General features: G+C 45.6%; 1 protein-coding gene and 1 pseudogene across 6 annotated transcripts in view; both read right to left on the bottom strand.

Annotated features, from left to right (window-relative positions):
- Window positions 1–16,942, bottom strand: part of LOC146010130 (uncharacterized) — a 424,288-nt gene that overhangs the window by 43,881 nt on the left and 363,465 nt on the right. The gene's annotated exons all lie outside the window — the stretch shown is intronic.
- LOC146010166 (uncharacterized) overlaps window positions 10,862–16,942 on the bottom strand; it is a 59,481-nt pseudogene continuing 53,400 nt past the window's right edge. Inside the window, exon 2 of the transcript XR_014444734.1 lies at window positions 10,862–15,183. The product of XR_014444734.1 is annotated as an uncharacterized LOC146010166 (transcript). The remainder of the gene's footprint in view (window positions 15,184–16,942) is intronic.

Below are 16,942 nucleotides of genomic sequence, written 5' to 3' on the forward strand. Positions count from 1 at the left end.
AATAGCTTTCAAAAATACATGGCAACAACACGGGCCAACTGGCTAGAGGGGGGCCCAGGGGAACTGCCCACTTGTGACTCCATTATAAATCAGGCCTGACCATACTCCATTGATGTTTTATTTGTGCTTGTATAGAAAGACCCTCCATAAATAAACACTCATCACCTACGTGAGCCTCCAGATTCCACGTTTGCAGTTTGGGCCTATAAACCCCTAAGTGTGTCTGTTGTAACCCACTTTAGTTTATTAATTAATAATAGAGTAAAACACACTAGATTCAGCAGTGGTACATAACAAATAGTAGTACCACCAATTATTAATGATGCCTTATGTTTACCTACCACTTTCTTCAAGCTCCACCACCTCGCAGGCCTCCTCCTCGGCCTCCACCTCCTTGGCCAGCTCCTCCTGGGCCGCCAGCTCCTCCTGGCCCTGCTCACGGGCCTGTCTTGCACGTTCACGTGCTGTAAGAAAAATCAAAATGCAGAGTGTTAAATAAGGCACATGATTTGTTCATTCATCATTCACCAAAAACAATGACATATTGGACCCACATTACAGCATGTCAAACAGGAAGTACCACACATATAGTGTATGCCATGTTTAACTCGTCATCAGCCAGGTTACCTTATTGCCTTAAAAAAGGTCATGGAAGCAATAATGTACAATTGGCCATTTAATGTGTAAACACTCACATCGTGCAATGCTGGCCCTGATTTGCTGGAGCAAATCCGGCTGTCTCCGCCTCAGATCTGACCATCGCCGCTCCAGCTGAGCGATGGTCCTGCGCACCTGGGTGCACGCGAATATGCGCCTGCGGGCAGCGGCATACGCCTGCCGCTTCTGGCGGTTTGTAATGAAGGGCCCCGCACGCCCCAGCCTGGTCTCCATAACGGAGACCAGTGCCCTCAGCTCCGCGGCCGAGAATGGGGCTGCTCTGCCATAGGCCGCCATCTTAGCAATGGCACAATTCAAGCAATCATGTCCTGTAATTGGTTGTTCAGAGTGATATTTGGTATTAACTTTATTGTTCATTTTGTCATTAGCAGCGTGTATGCGCCACATCAGACGGCTAACCCATTGCATCGCAAAACAACACTTGCTGTAGCTTTGCATAGCTGAGCAGACCATGCCATTACTTAGTATCTCCAAAACAGACAGGGTGAAAGAAGTTTGCAATCCATTATATATAATATATTATATTCACCAAACATGGGTGAAAACAACAGGTGAAATAGTCTGTATCACTAGCCAGTTACACCTAACTCTACAAGGTACTAAACTAGACAGCTTTATTATAGTGAAAGCTATACACCAGAAACATAGCAAATAGTGCAAGCCCTTTTCCCAATATTAGGCCATGGTGCCATGTGAACACTTACCTTCTACCGGCCCACACTAGAGATGTGGAATGAAATGTACCTAGCATCAAGGCAGTATTTGGAGACCTTTCACATGTGATTTGGATGCAAGCACTGATTACTATTGCCTGAGTGGTGGACTGGATTAACATATGGAATGGGTTAGTGTCATTTGTTGTACATACCAAACAAGTGCACAGTAAAAATGTACATTCACATATACATTTCATGTGTGGCCACAGTTTTAGGTGTTTATTGGTGTTCAAATCTGCCATTAACTACTGAATCAGACTTAACAAGTATGCCTGTTTTTTTTTTGTTTTTTTTCCGCTGGTATGGGCGTGGCCTATGCGCCGCACGGTCTACGCTGCCGTACGGAATGCTGCCGCACGGAACGCAGGGTGTCGCTGATGTACGCCAATGAAATTATATAAAGGTGTGCTAGAAAGGCAAAAAGTTGTTGCAAACATGGCTGGATCTCAATCTGAGGGAGACCATGAGTGCCAGGAACTCTTTGAAAGAGTAGCCTGGCCAGCACTTCAAGTACAGCGACAGGTGGCCGTGGCCGAAAGAGGCCAACAGAGGAACCAAGCAGCAGGAACATGGCATTCGAACCGCAGGAGCTTGACATACTGGTACCCCACGCACGGGATTGGATCGAGTGTCCACAGGACAGGTTGACACACACAAGGAGATGGAAGATTTGGGAGGACATAACTGCGGAGATTAATGCGGTAGCTCCACAAGTTTGTGAGGCGGAGCACGTTAAGAAGAGGCAAGTTCATGTGTGTTACATTTGAGCAGTACAAGACCAGTAATGTTTAAATTAGATGTTAGATGGAGTTGGTAAATGGTCGGTCACGTTGCTTGGAGCCACAGATATGATTGCCATGTCATTTAGTCGATAGTTATTGTAGGGTGAGTGTGAATGTATCTTCTAAGGGTTGGTTTTATAGTTTAATATAATGTAAGTTTGGTGTAATGAAGCACATGTTGTAATCTGTTGCAGATTGCAATGGCTGCTAGAGCAAACATGAGGAGTGACATGTAGTAATATGTAAACTTTGGTTTTGAAGTCGTGCCACCTGCAATCAACCTCAAGAAGAAACTGACCAAACGGTGGGAACACAGCCACACCTCTGGGGCTGGCCCCATGCCAGGCCGCCTGAAGCTCACCCCCCTGGAGGAGATGGCCGAGTGCTGCATTGCAGTAGAGGGGGTCCGGGGGGTGAGCAACATGGATAGCGAGGCCCCAGCGGAAGTCTTTGCTGCTTTTCTTGAAGGTAATTATTTGCCATGGCATAAGTAGTTGGTAGTAATTTTCTTGGAATGTGTTGTAATTGTAATTTTCTCTTTCACCAGCATCCCCACCGCTTGGTCAAGAATCTCTTGAGGAGGTTGAGGAGTCTGTGCCTCCTGCCGAACCGGAGTACCAGAGGTGGGTGCAGGTGCTTGGGCAGATTCACCAGCAGGGAGAGTTGGCATCAGAGCGGATGCGTAGGACCGAGGAGGTCATGCAGGATTTGGTCAGCACCCAGCAGGCAATAGCTGGGAGCCTGCAGGCTATGGCTGGGAGCCAGCAGGCCATGGCTGGCACCCAGCAGTCAATAGCTGCAAGCCTGCAGGTGCTGGCAGATCAAGCCCTGTGGCAAAATGACCTCCTCCTCCACCATAATGAGCTTATGGTGGAGCTAATTTCCAGCAATAGGGCCCTATTGTCATCCGTTTCTGGTGCATTTCCACCAGCAGCACTCCCTGCTGGCAGAGGGGGAACACCATCCCCCCCTTCACCAGCATCTGCTCCACCTGGGCCACCATCAGAACATGGCTGTGGCCGAAGAGCTGCTGCACGTGGCAAGGAGCCTACCAGGGCCAAACGTGCCCGCAAATGAACTTGTGTCCGCATTAATCTCCACCCTTATGTCTTCCCAAATCTTTCATTGAGCTGTGTGTGTCAGCTTCCTGTGTCCAATCCCGTGCAGAGGGTACCCACATTTGCCCTCAGTTCGAATGTCTTGTTTGGTTCCCCTGTTGCCCTCTTTCGGCTACCATTACTGTCTGCTGTACTTGAAGTGTTGGTGCTATACTTTTGTTGTGAAGCCACCTGATGTGTTCCTAATGATTCTGCTGTCGCTATGTATGTCAAAAATACATTTTGTAAGTTTGTTTTATTTGTGTACATTTCTGGCATGGTACCTTTTAATTTATTACATGTTTAGAAAAACATGCTTTTCCCATTTTCTGTTTTAAGTTCTTGTAATAAATTTTTATCCCCAAATGTGTGGTTTAATTGTTAATTGTAGAAGTGACATGTCTATTTATATTAGTGATAGTAAGTTGTGTCCATTGGTTGCAGTGTATTTAAGCTGCAATGGTTCCAATTGAAGCACTGACAAGCGTGTAATTAATGAGTAATGAGTAAAGGAGTGGATTGTATTGTGTTCAGCTGACATTGGTTGAGGTGCGCCCTTACTGATTGGGCGTTCCGAATGCCTAGCGTATGACCGAGTGGTGTCCGCAAAGAAATACTTGCTTATGAACCCCGCATATTTCTAGCCTTTTTGTTCTTGTGCATTCTGTGTGCTGTCCGAATGCACGCCTACCAGAATGAGTGTACTCCCTCGTGCACGCCCATGTTTACGCCCAGTTTAGCCCACTTTGAAACTACGCCCCTGTGTAGTTCCGAATGCCGCCCATAATACGCCCATATTTCCCAAATGATTGCGGTGCACATTTCCGTACGGTATTAGTGAGTACAAGTACGGAGACCATGCGTGGCACATGCGCATAGCGTTCCCCACGCATGCGCAGACGGCTAAAAAACGCCATCCGTAAGAATTCGGAAATTAACGCATCGACCAGAATAAGGCCCATAGTGATGTTGGAACCCTTTTAAAGGCCAACTAATGCTCTTGGAAGAGAAGACATTTGTGCCAAAAGGCCCGGTAAAAGAAAACCCTTATACACAAGGACATTCATCTTTTGAAGCTAATGCTTAGAACTGAATTCTTGGAGCAGCTTTGAAACTCAAGAGAAATGCTATCCACTCATGCACAATGGTGTGATAACAGAAGCATTAATCGAATAGCTCTCAAAAAGAGGCCAAGGGGAGATGTTCTAGACAAGTACAATGTAAGGTACCAGATGAGTAACCCTTGTGACCAAGTAGAACGCCCCGTGTGTGATGTGAAAGGAAGGTGGACGTGTGGATAAGTCTAAAACCCAACTGGAACGATTTTACAAATGAAATCAATTTATGAGACATAGGTGTGACCAACGTTAAGGGAAATTTATGTGCATTATATATAATTATAAGTGAATAAAATATACATAAACATAAGAATTGTTTCCCGAAAAAAAGTTAAAAGTGAACGTATGCTAGTGCACTAGACTAATATAAAACAATATGCATCATTCCTGGTATACAGAGGTTTACTGTCGGTTCCTATTTTGCCCTCTGAGATTTTCCAAATAAATTAAGATGGTTATTGGTTACCGTCCACCATGGATAGTTGCACAGTCCCGCATTGATGTTTGCCTAATGGGCAGGTGGTTTTGCTGGTGCAGGAGGGGTCCAGTCCACCAATGGAGGATAGCTGGCGGTGTTAGGGCTTGTTGAACAAGAGCTGTGCTGGGTGGATGAAGGGTAGAGGAACTAAGGCTAGTTCGGATCAGTCCAAAAGTTTGAAGATGAAAAAAACAGGAATTTGGCAATGATCGAGAGACTCATCTGTATGCTGATGATACTCAATTCTATTTTTCCTCCCCGGAACTGTCACCATCAGTATTGCTTCGTGTCTCTGAATGTCTTTCTGACATTTCATCTTGCATGTCATCTCACTCAACATTTCCAAAACAGAATTATATTCCCACCAACCAAGAGTAGTTATCAACCTGATATCTCTATCACTGTTGAGAACACAACAATCAATCCTACTCCACAAGCTCGCTGCCTAGGGGGCCATCCTCGCCTCTGAACTGTCCTCCATTCCTCACAATCAATCTCTCTAAATCATGTTACATGCATCTAAAAAAAACATCCAAAATTAGTCCGTACCTTACACAAGACACTTCAAAAACTAATTCATGCACTCATTATATCACGCATTCATTATTGGGATAGTCTCCTTACCAGTCTTCCCGAGAACAGTCTCTCGCTACTACAATCCATTTTGAATGCTGCTCCGCTGCTGATCTTCCTGGCTAGCCGTCTGCTGATCCGCTCTGTCAGTCCCTCCATTGGTTGCCTGTATATTACTGCATTCAACATAAAATACTTCTACTTACATAAAAAGTCATTACTCTGATGACAGCGACTTATATCTCTTCACTTATCTCAAAATATATCCCCCACCCGACCTCTCCGCTCTGCGTCTCTCATCCACACTCAGTACTCGCTCCCACTAACACTTGCAGGATTGTCAGGCAGCACCCACCATATGGAATGCCCTACCACGCACACTACTAGCCTCCTAACTTTCAAGTGTTCCCTGAAAACTCCCCTCTTCAGCCAAGCTTATCATATTCCAGAACCCCCACACAACCTCCCGTAGCAATCATATCTAATTACATCACATCAGGACTGCCATGCTATGGAATTCTATCCCTATATATCCCTCCTATTATCCCTATAGATTGTAAGCTTGCGAGCAGGGCCCTCCTACCTCCATGTCTGTTTGTTTCTACCCAGGTTGTTTAATCACTGTTGACTCCCATTGCAAAGCGCAATGGAATATGCTGCGCTATATAAGGAACTGTAAATAAATACATTATTAACAGAGAGTTTGAATGATGATCTTCATTAGAGAACCCATATCTTCTCGTTTCCTACATTGGCCACTGAATTGCAATAATAAAGGAGGGAGATAGGACTTTTTATATTTCAATGAATAAACACAAGGCAAATAATATAATCCGTTTATTGAATTGAAGACGCTGAGCAACAATATATGAATAGGAGAATTGCACTTGGCACATTGGATTCCCTGCATGTGCTTTCTTCCTCTGCTCTATATCACGGCCTGTAGGAGAGTTCCACAAGTGACAGACATGATCCAGTCCTATGGCAATGACGCACATTACACCTATGTCTGCGGTGGGAAATGACAGTATAACATGTTACTACACTGTGTTACTGGTGCTTCCAATGACTCTCCCTACCATCAGTGACGCTAACAATCCTTGTTGTACACTCTGGCCCTGCTTCGGAATTGCACAGATCCCATGATGCTCGGCAGCTGTGCATGTGTCGGTATACACAACGCTGAGCTGTTATATGCTGTTAGCAGCCGGACAGATCTCCTCTTGCTGCAGAGCGGGTGTAAAGTACTGTGGGAGGGCAGGATGAATTGGGGCTATTCAGGGTTGTGCGCATACAGAGAGAGATTTCCTTGTAAAAGAAGCTCATTTGTGTAATAAACATTCCACACACTCAGAATCTGCAAATTATTATGGTTTCACCTTTGTGAGTCCTCTGATCTCTAACAAGACTACGATGGTTATTCTGGATGATTAGCAAGGCTGCGAATTTGCAGCCTTGAGAGTCCACCAAACCCCCGCCTTGTGACTGGTGGCCCTGCTACCACCAATTTGTGAGGGCGATTCGCTCGCGGGGCCTGCGAATGGATGGTACGCAGTAACATTCAGTCGCGACCTCGGGGGACCCTCCCACATCATTCGATGGTCGACGAGCATCGAATGAGGGCAAAGGCACACGCAAATTAAAGTTACCCTCAAGTCACTTATATATGTGTGGACACTCAGGAGGAAGTGGGCGGCCAGCTGACAACCGGTGATGTCAGCTGCCCGTCCCATCAGCATGATAATGTCCAGCATTCTGGACATGATCATGCATATGGGCATTCCCATATGCAAATGAGCCAGCCTGCCGCCCCTCTCCACCCCCCACCCGCACACTTGGGTGTGTGTGACCGGCTAACACCCGGCATAGGCACATGCACAGATATGACCCTGCGCATACACCCACCATCCAAGCCCTTGCAAAGATTTCGGTCCAGATCAAAAGCCTTTGTTTTGATAAAAAGTACAGATTATTACCTGTTAATAGGCTTTCCTCTACTCCACCATGGCAGCATACTTCTGGGTTTCCGCCCCCTTGGGTAGATATCTGAAAGGAACAAAAAAGACACTGCCCCCTATATAAGGTACCGCCCACCTAGGCTCTGTGTCTTTCAGTTTACAAGCTTAACTCATATAATTATTCATATTAAATAACGCACTCAACCCTTTAATTCAGGGCTGGGAAAACGGCTGCCATGGTGGAGTAGAGGAAAGCCTATTAACAGGTAATAATCTGTACTTTCCTCTACCTCCCCATGGCAGCATACTTCTGGGTCTACCCTAGCAGTTTTCTTCACTGGGAGGGCATAAATAATACAATGTAAAAAGAAAAAGGATACTGGTTTCTTTCACCGTATCTATAGTGATACTCCAAGTCTTTCTTATGACTAGTACATATCTTCTCTTCCACCTTTTTTTTTTTTTTTTTAAATTACTGCACTAAGAATTCTTCTTCCTAGTTTCGTGTCTTCAGTAGCCGCCACGTCCACCCTATAGTGCTTGGTGAACGTGTGTGACGAGGACCAGCATGCTGCCTTACACACTTCCTCCAGTGACGCTGCCCCTTTTTCTGCCCACGATGCTGCTAGCGCTCTTGTTGAGTGGGCTTTTATCCCCACCGGAGGATCTAAATTCCTAATCTTGTAGGCTTCACATATGCATGTCCTTATCCACCTGGATATCGTCATTTTTGATGCTCCTAAACCCTTTTTTATTCCTTCTGTAAGTACAAACAGCCTCTTCGACTTCCTCCAGGACTCTGATCTTTTTATATATATCTTTAGTGCCCTACTTACATCCAAATTATGCAGCCTTGCTTCTTTGGAGTTTGCCGGGTTCTTACAGAAGGACGGTAGTATTATTTCCTGATTCATATGGAAATTTGAAACGACTTTCGGTAGGAAATGAGGGTTTGTCCTTAATACCGCCTTGTCTTCAAAAAAGTTGAGGAAAGGTTCCTCCGCCCATAGTGCCTGTAATTCCGAGACCCTCCTAGCCGAGGTGATTGCGACTAGGAAGACTACCTTGATAGTGAGCATCTTCAAGGACACCTCTTCTAAGGGCTCAAAGGGTGCCTCAGTCAGCACGTTCAGGACCATATTGAGGTCCCAGGGCGCCAGCGGGTTATGGAACACTGGTCGGATCCTTTTTATTGCTTGCACGAATCTTTGGATATATCTGTTGTCTGCAATTTTCAAATCCAGGATAGCACTTAGGGCCGATATCTGTACTCTCAGAGAGCTCGCTGACAGGTTCTTTTCCAATCCTGCTTGTAGGAACTCAAAAATTGTATTTATTTTCCTCTCGTCTTTGCTCCCTGATTTGCAGAAGTATACATACTTCCTCCATGTCCTGTAATATACACTGGATGTTGAATACTTTCTTGCTTTCAAAAGTGTATTTACCACTTTTTCCGAAAATCCTTTTCTTCTCAATGTCCTGGTTTCAACAACCAGGCCGTTAGCCTCCAGTTTTCTGGTTGCCTTTGATAATACCGGCCCTGCTGAATTAGGTCCTTGTAATCTGGCAGTATCCATGGTTCGTCTATTGCCATTTGAGTTAGTCTCGCAAACCACGACCTCCTCGGCCAGTATGGCAGGATCGCGATCACCCTGGATTTTTCTCTGCTTATCTTGCTGATTAGTCTGTGAATGACCGGAAATGGTGGGAAGACATATGCCAGCTCCACCTCCCACCTTTCCGTCAGGGCATCTACCTTCCATGATCCTGGTTCCCAGTGCCTGGAAAGGTAACAAGGCACCTTCGCATTCTTTTCTGTCGCCATAAGATCTACTTGTGGTAGGCCCCATTTCCTCACAATTGCAGCAAACACCTCTGGTGACAGCTCCCATTCTCCTGGGGCTATCCTGCTTCTGCTTAGAGTATCGGCTAACCGATTTTCCTTCCCTGCAATAAATACAGCCTTGAGGTTTACCACATGACTCTCTGCCCATTGTAGTACCTTCGCTGCCTCCATCATCAGGGCTTTGCTCCTCGTTTTCCCCTGTCTGTTCAAGTATGTCACTACAGACTGATTGTCCGATCTTATCACAACCTCTCTGTTTATCAGTAAATCTTGAAATTTTCTGCATGCCATCAGCACCGCCATCATCTCTCTTATATTGGAGTGGTTCCGGCTTGCTTCCATATTCCACTCTCCCTGTGCCATCTGTTGTTCGCACACGGCCCCCCAGCCTCTCTTGCTGGCATCCGTGGTTACTATAATCTGTGTCTGAGTTGCAAACGACTTCCCTTGGCTTAGTCTCTCCATGTTGTTCCACCATCTGAGGTCTGTTTTTGCCCCTTTTGACAGGAGGATTTTTTGTCCCTTGTCTTTTTCGTTTCCATTCCATTGTTCTAGGAAGCATCCTTGTAATGCCCGCATGTGGAACCTTGCCCATGGTATAGCCTCTATTGCTGCCGACATAAGTCCTAGCACTCGCATACACTCCTCTGTATGGCTTACGTTCTTTTTTAACATTTTTCTTACTTCCTTGATCAGTTTTTGACGTCTGTCTTCTGTCAGCTTCACACGCATGGATTGCGTATCTAAGACCATTCCTAAATATATTACTTTCTGTGAGGGTTCGAGGTGGCTTTTTTGATAATTTATCAACCAGCCGTGTTCTTTGAGATATTCCAGCACTAATTTTGTGTGCTGAGCTGACAGAACCTCTGATCTTGCCATAATGAGGAGATCGTCCAGGTATGGCCATATCGACACCCCCTGAATTCTTAAGTTGGCTACCAGCACCACTAACACCTTTGTGAAGGTTCTGGGTGACGTTGATAGGCCGAATGGCAGAGACATGAACTGATAAGTTCTTCCTTTTAGTCTGAATCTCAGGTATTTTTGGTGTCCCAAAAAAATCGGAATATGCAGGTAGGCATCCTTTAAGTCTATCGTTGTTAGATAGGCTCCTTTTTCTATATCTGGAAGGATGTTTCTGATCGATTCCATTTTGAATTTTCGGTACTTGTGAGTTATCTGGGCGCCCGATTTTTTGATTGTATGCCTTAAGTTAAGGCATACAATCAGATGCGATGCGATGCGATATCGCATCGCATCGCATGCGACCATCGGATGCGATGACCCGATTTTTCCATAGGAATCAATGTTAAAATGATTCCTATAGAAAAAGGGGTCCTTTTCATACCCCTACTATCCAAGTGGGCATGGAGTTGGATATAAACCTGTGGCGAGCGTAGCGAGCCACCGAGCCCGAAGCGTGGCGAGCGTAGCGAGCCCCGCGAGGGGACGGTATTCTGTGTCCCCTCGCGGGGCTCGCTACGCTTCGGGCTCGGTGGCTCGCTACGCTCGCCACAGGTTTATATCCAACTCCATGCCCACTTGGATAGTAGGGGTATGAAAAGAACCCCTTTTTCCCATTGAATTCCATGTTAAAATGGACTCAGTCCATTTTAACATTGATTCCTATGGAAAAATCGGGTCATCGCATCGCATCCGATGGTCGCATGCGATGCGATGCGATGTGCCCGATCCGACCCGATTTAGAAATCGGGCGCCCAGATAACTCACAAGTACCGAATTTTCTTGTGTGGACAAAAGTGCTCAACCTTCTCAGGTCCAGTATAGTCCTGAACCCCCCTGACGCTTTCTTCACCACAAAAAACCTTGAGTGCCATCCCTGGTTTTCTTGATGTTTTGGTACTCTTTTTACCACACCTTGGTCCATCATGACCTGTAGACTGCTTAATAACGCTGATCTTTCTTCCCAGTTGCTTGGGACAGGTGATTCTTCCATCCAGTCTCCCGGCAGTTTGATAAATTCTATTTTGTAGCCTGAAGAAATGACTTCTAATACCCACCTGTCCTGGGTTGATTGGCACCAGACTTGTTTGTAGTGTATAAGTCTGCCGCCCACCCTTTCTCTGGCGTCATTGTGTCTGACGAAAGGCAAAGCGGCCTTCTCTGCCCCTTTGGCCACGAAAAGTACTCCTATTTCCGAACCAGGGCCTTCTGAAACTACGACCTGGTCTATATGTCCTGGCTTCCTTATAATCTGTTGTAGAATACCGGAAGTTTTTATTAAACTGCCCTCTTCTCGCCGCCTTATCTTGGGGTAGCCATACGGACTTACCGCCAGATATTTTTGTGATTATTTCGTCTAATTGCTGTCCGAATAGGTATTTGCCTTGGAAGGGAATAGATAACAGCTTATTTTTTGATTGATTATCTGCTGCCCATGGCTTCAGCCAGAGCGCTCTCCTTGTCACTGTGTTGTTTGCACTGGACCTAGCCGCCAGCCGTACCCCATCTAGGGAGGCATCGCAGAGGAACTCTACTGCCATCTGAATGTTCTGCACCATTTTCATCAGTTCCGTCCTTTTAATTCCATCTAGCATATCCGACTCAAGGTCCTGCACCCATGACCTTAGGACCCTAGATGTAATGGCCATGGCTGAGGATGCTTTGATTGCCGCACCAGTCGTCACGTGCTGTTTTCTCAGGTTCATTTCTATTTTACGTTCCATAGAATCCTTAAATACGTTAGCGTCCTCTAACGGAAGTGTTGTCTTCCTTGATATGCGAGCAATCGCTGCATCCACCTTTGGTGGCTCCTCCCATGTCTTAACCTCCTCAGGGTTAAACGGGTACATTTTTTGTACTCTTATAGGTACAGGTACTTTCTTGTCCGGGTGAAGCCATTCTTCCTCCACTATCTCTTTCAGAGTTATTGATAAAGGAAACTGCTTCCCCTTTTTATTTTTATCTTTAAACAATAAATCTTGAAGTTTTCCTTCTTCCTGCGTATCCTCAATATTGAGGGATTTATTAATGAGACAACAGATTTTCTAACAGATCTGGGTTGAAGTCAATTTCTTCCTTTTCTTGAAATACTTCCCCCTCTTCTGCTTCCTCCTCTGGTCTGGCTGCAGGCCCTGCTTCTGAGTCATCTGAATCAGAGAGTACTACTCTTCTCCTTTTCGTAGAAGCCTTAGTGCATTCCTTTTTTGCCATAAAAGTATCAGCTAGTGCTGTTTTTAACAGTGAGACCAGTTCCGTCATTTGAGGTAATCCCATCTGTTGTGTCCCTTCACATTTGTTACATGTAGAACCTGAATATTTCTCTGGCAGAATCCTTTTGCACAGCACACACTTCGCTGTATGTAATTTCTTATACTTGGCTTTCCCTTCTGCTTTCTCTTTACTGGGTCCTGCCCTGTATAAGTAAACGCCAAGTCACTAACCATATGGCCCAACAAAAAAGAACCAACGCTCCATGTAATGCCTGGCTTACCCTGCATCCGCAGGCTGCTTCCTGTCTTCCTCCATATTAAACTGTCACAATACGCTGTGCTCTAATAGAGAAATGGATACACTCCATCTTAATAACAGTTCCGTCATAATCAGCCATTGCCCCAGCAGCGCTGCTGCTTCCACAGGGCCTTACCTCGTCTGCTGATGTCAGAGTGCGTCTGCGACAACCTCCTGGGCTTGCAGACTGGTTTTTCAAACCCCGTGCCCGGCGCGTGCGCCTCTCTGTGACGTCAGACGCCACCTCCGTTTCCGGGCGCCGCCTGATGACGCGCTCCGTATACACGCTGCGCTTACCGGCTTCAGCCTGCGGCGTCAGACGCCGAACACCTCGCCGGGCACCTTCCACTCTGGACGCACTGGGCGGCAGAGTCCTACAGCAGACGGACGTCCCAATCCACACTCGGTGGCGGGGGTCCCACCGTCGACACGCTAAGTTCACAACTGCACTGGGCAGAGGAACCAGCTCTTTTGATCCCCGCAGGGTAAGCCATCCATCTACCCTGAAAGGAAAAAAAAAGACACAGAGCCTAGGTGGGCGGTACCTCATATAGGGGGCAGTGTCTTTTTTGTTCCTTTCAGATATCTACCCAAGGGGGCGGAAACCCAGAAGTATGCTGCCATGGGGAGGTAGAGGAAAATACATTTTTCAAACTAAATGCATGGAAATGGCTTCTCCCCTGTGTGAGTTCTCTCATGTCGGACAAGATTTGACTTATGGGTAAATGATTTCCCACAATCAGAACATGTGTGAGTTCTCTCATGTCTAACTAGATCTGATTTGTGGGGAAAAGATTTCTCACACTCAGAACATGGAAATGGCTTCTCACCTGTGTGAGTTCTCTAATGTCTAACTAGATCTGATTTGTGGGAAAAACATTTCCCACATTCTGTACATGGAAACAGATTGTCACCTGTGTGAATTCTTACATGTGTAGCAAGAGCTGATTTCCGGTTAAAAGATTTCCCACACTCAGAACACGGAAATGGCTTTTCACCTGTGAGTTTTCTCATGTATAACAAGAGCTGATTTCCGGTTAAAAGATTTCTCACACTCAGAACATGAAAATGGCTTCTCACCTGTGTGAGTTCTCTCATGTCTAACAAGATCTGATTTGTGGGGAAAAGATTTCTCACACTCAGAACATGGAAATGGCTTCTCACCTGTGTGAGTTCTCTCATGTCTAACTAGATCTGATTTGTGGGGAAAACATTTCCCACATTCTGTACATGGAAACAGATTGTCACCTGTGTGAATTCTTACATGTGTAGCAAGAGCTGATTTCCGGTTAAAAGATTTCCCACACTCAGAACACGGAAATGGCTTTTCACCTGCGTGAGTTTTCTCATGTATAACAAGAGCTGATTTCCGGTTAAAAGATTTCTCACACTCAGAACATGGAAATGGCTTCTCACCTGTGTGAGTTCTCTCATGTCTAACAAGATCTGATTTGTGGGGAAAACATTTCCCACATTCTGTACATGGAAACAGATTCTCACCTGTGTGAATTCTTACATGTGTAGCAAGAGCTGATTTCCGGTAAAAAGATTTCCCACACTCAGAACACGGAAATGGCTTCTCACCTGTGTGACTTCGCTCATGTATAACAAGAGCTGATTTCCAGTTAAAAGATTTCTCACACTCAGAACATGGAAATGGCTTCTCACCTGTGTGAGTTCTCTCATGTCTAACAAGAGATGATTTAAAGGTAAAAGATTTCCCACACTCAGAACATGGAAAAGGTCTCTCACCTGTGTGAATTTGCTCATGTCTAACAAGAGCTGATTTAAAGGTAAAAGATTTCCCACACTCAGAACACGGAAATGGCTTCTCACCTGTGTGAGTTCTCTCATGTCTAACTAGATCTGTTTTCTTGATAAAAGTTTTTCCACACTCAGAACATGGAAAAGGTCTCTCACCTGTGTGAATTCGCTCATGTCTAACAAGAGCTGATTTTTGGTTAAAAGATTTCCCACACTCAGAACATTGAAATGGCTTCTCCCCTGTGTGAGTTCTCTCATGTGTAACAAGATCTGATTTCTGGTTAAAACATTTCCCACACTCAGAACATGGAAATGGCTTCTCACCTGTGTGAATTCTTACATGTGTAACAAGAGCTGATTTCTCGGTATAAGAACATGGAAATAGTTTCTCACAATTGTGAGTTTTCTGATGTCTAATAAAAACAGACTGATTTATAAAACATGTACCACATTCAGAACAGGTAAATATGTCAGCACCTGTATGAGCTGCTCTATGTGTAGCAGTATCTGAGTTACCAGGAGACCAGTCCTCAGAATCAGAGGTATCAGGTGATGTATCTGCACTGTGAGGCACTGGCTGTATATTTAGGGTAATGGAGGTGTCTTCTGGAGAATCCTGTGTGATGTTATCTTCTGGTTTATAATCTGGAGACAGAATAAGACGTCCCTCCGAGGTATTCCTGCTTCTGTGTCCATCTGCTGGAAATAACATACAGATATAGAAATATCGCTCTTCCCCTTTCCCCTCACCCATTTCATACTATTAGTGAGAACAAGTTATTCCGTTATAAATACTTTCCTACAGTTCTAAATATCATGCAGCTAATAATGGGATTTATGTAGATGAGGTAACCCTGATTATATTAGTGCATTGGGAGACACTGAAGTATTGGGAGCCGGCAGTGTAAGGGAACTGTAAGACTGGGTGTCACTATTCTGCCTAACAAAGCCCCTAAAGACAGAATAGGAGTAAAGACCCGAAACAAAGAGCATAAAGGGAAGGCATAAGGGATGCCCCAAAGCTGGTCCTAAGGGCAAGCTGGCATCTCTGGGTTACCCAGACTGGTAACATTGGGTAAGAGCTGCACTGTGGAGCAGGTGACAGCCCAGCACCCCAGCTTAGCAGAGGTTCCGTGCCACACCATCCTAGCTGCACACACCAGTCTCTTGGTGCCCCAACAGGATCAGGAACAGGCAGACTTGCTACAAGGTAATCCTGGTAACAGTGATCCACCTGATAATGCTGATCACAGGCTAACCAGCCTCTCCTGCTGTTATCCTGCAGACCCAGCAGGTCATCCATCCAGTGCAAATCCTGGGTCTTACGTACATAGATCCACAAAGCCCTGACCACTTCTGGTTACTAAGTCAGCGAGCTGAGGCCCAACTCCTTGTTACTGGGCCTGGTGGTGCTGGTTCTCCCTGGGCGCCTGCGGTACTGTGTATGACAGGAGCCAGTCCTCTACTCTGGCAACCATCTCATCCTTCTGTCTCCCATCTGCCCAGTGCCCATGGTGATGACCAGTACTTCCCCTTCCTGGTGCCAGTATAGGTGGCTGGCTTTTCTCTGACATGATTCTGACTGTCCCCAGTATTATACTGTCTGGTTCTGACCCAATCCCATTACCTACACTATAATATGCCCCACAACCAGTCTCTGTGTGCCCACAATTCCTTCATATCCTTGTACCCGTACCTTGGACCACAGCCAGAGATCTGTGACTTCCACATTGGGTTGTTAGAAGCCCATACCCCCCGTTGTGTGAGTCCCTGGTAAAGGCCAACAGTCCATTAGCCTACATAGTAGCCAACCACATTGTCCTGCCAGAATCATAGGACTGGAAGCCTCTCTCTTGTCTGTTACATTGTTACACTGCAAATCTGTACTCACGTATCTGCTAAATTATGGTTATATTTATACTTATTGTATCCAGGGATATTATATCTGTATGATGACCGCCCAGCAGCACAGAATCTGTGGCACCCTATATATACTGTATCCAGGGATATTATATCTGTATGACCGCCCAGCAGCACAGAATCTGTGGCCCCCTATACATACTGTAACCAGGGATATTATATCTGTATGATGACCACCCAGCAGCACAGAATCTGTGGCTCCCTATACATACTGTAACCAGGGATATTATATCTGTATGATGACCGCCCAGCAGCACAGAATCTGTGGCTCCCTATACATACTGTAACCAGGGATATTATATCTGTATGATGACCGCCCAGCAGCACAGAATCTGTGGCTCCCTATACATACTGTAACCAGGGATATTATTTCTGTATGATGACCGCCCAGCAGCACAGAATCTGTGGCACCCTATACATACTGTAACCGGGGATATTATATCTGTATGATGACCGCCCAGCAGCACAGAATCTGTGGCCCCCTATACATACTGTAACCAGGGATATTATATCTGTATGATGACCTCCCAGCAGCACA

This window comes from Crinia signifera, chromosome 6, assembly GCF_055691185.1.
Source record: "Crinia signifera chromosome 6, ASM5569118v1, whole genome shotgun sequence".
Classification (NCBI taxonomy): Eukaryota; Metazoa; Chordata; class Amphibia; order Anura; family Myobatrachidae; genus Crinia; species Crinia signifera.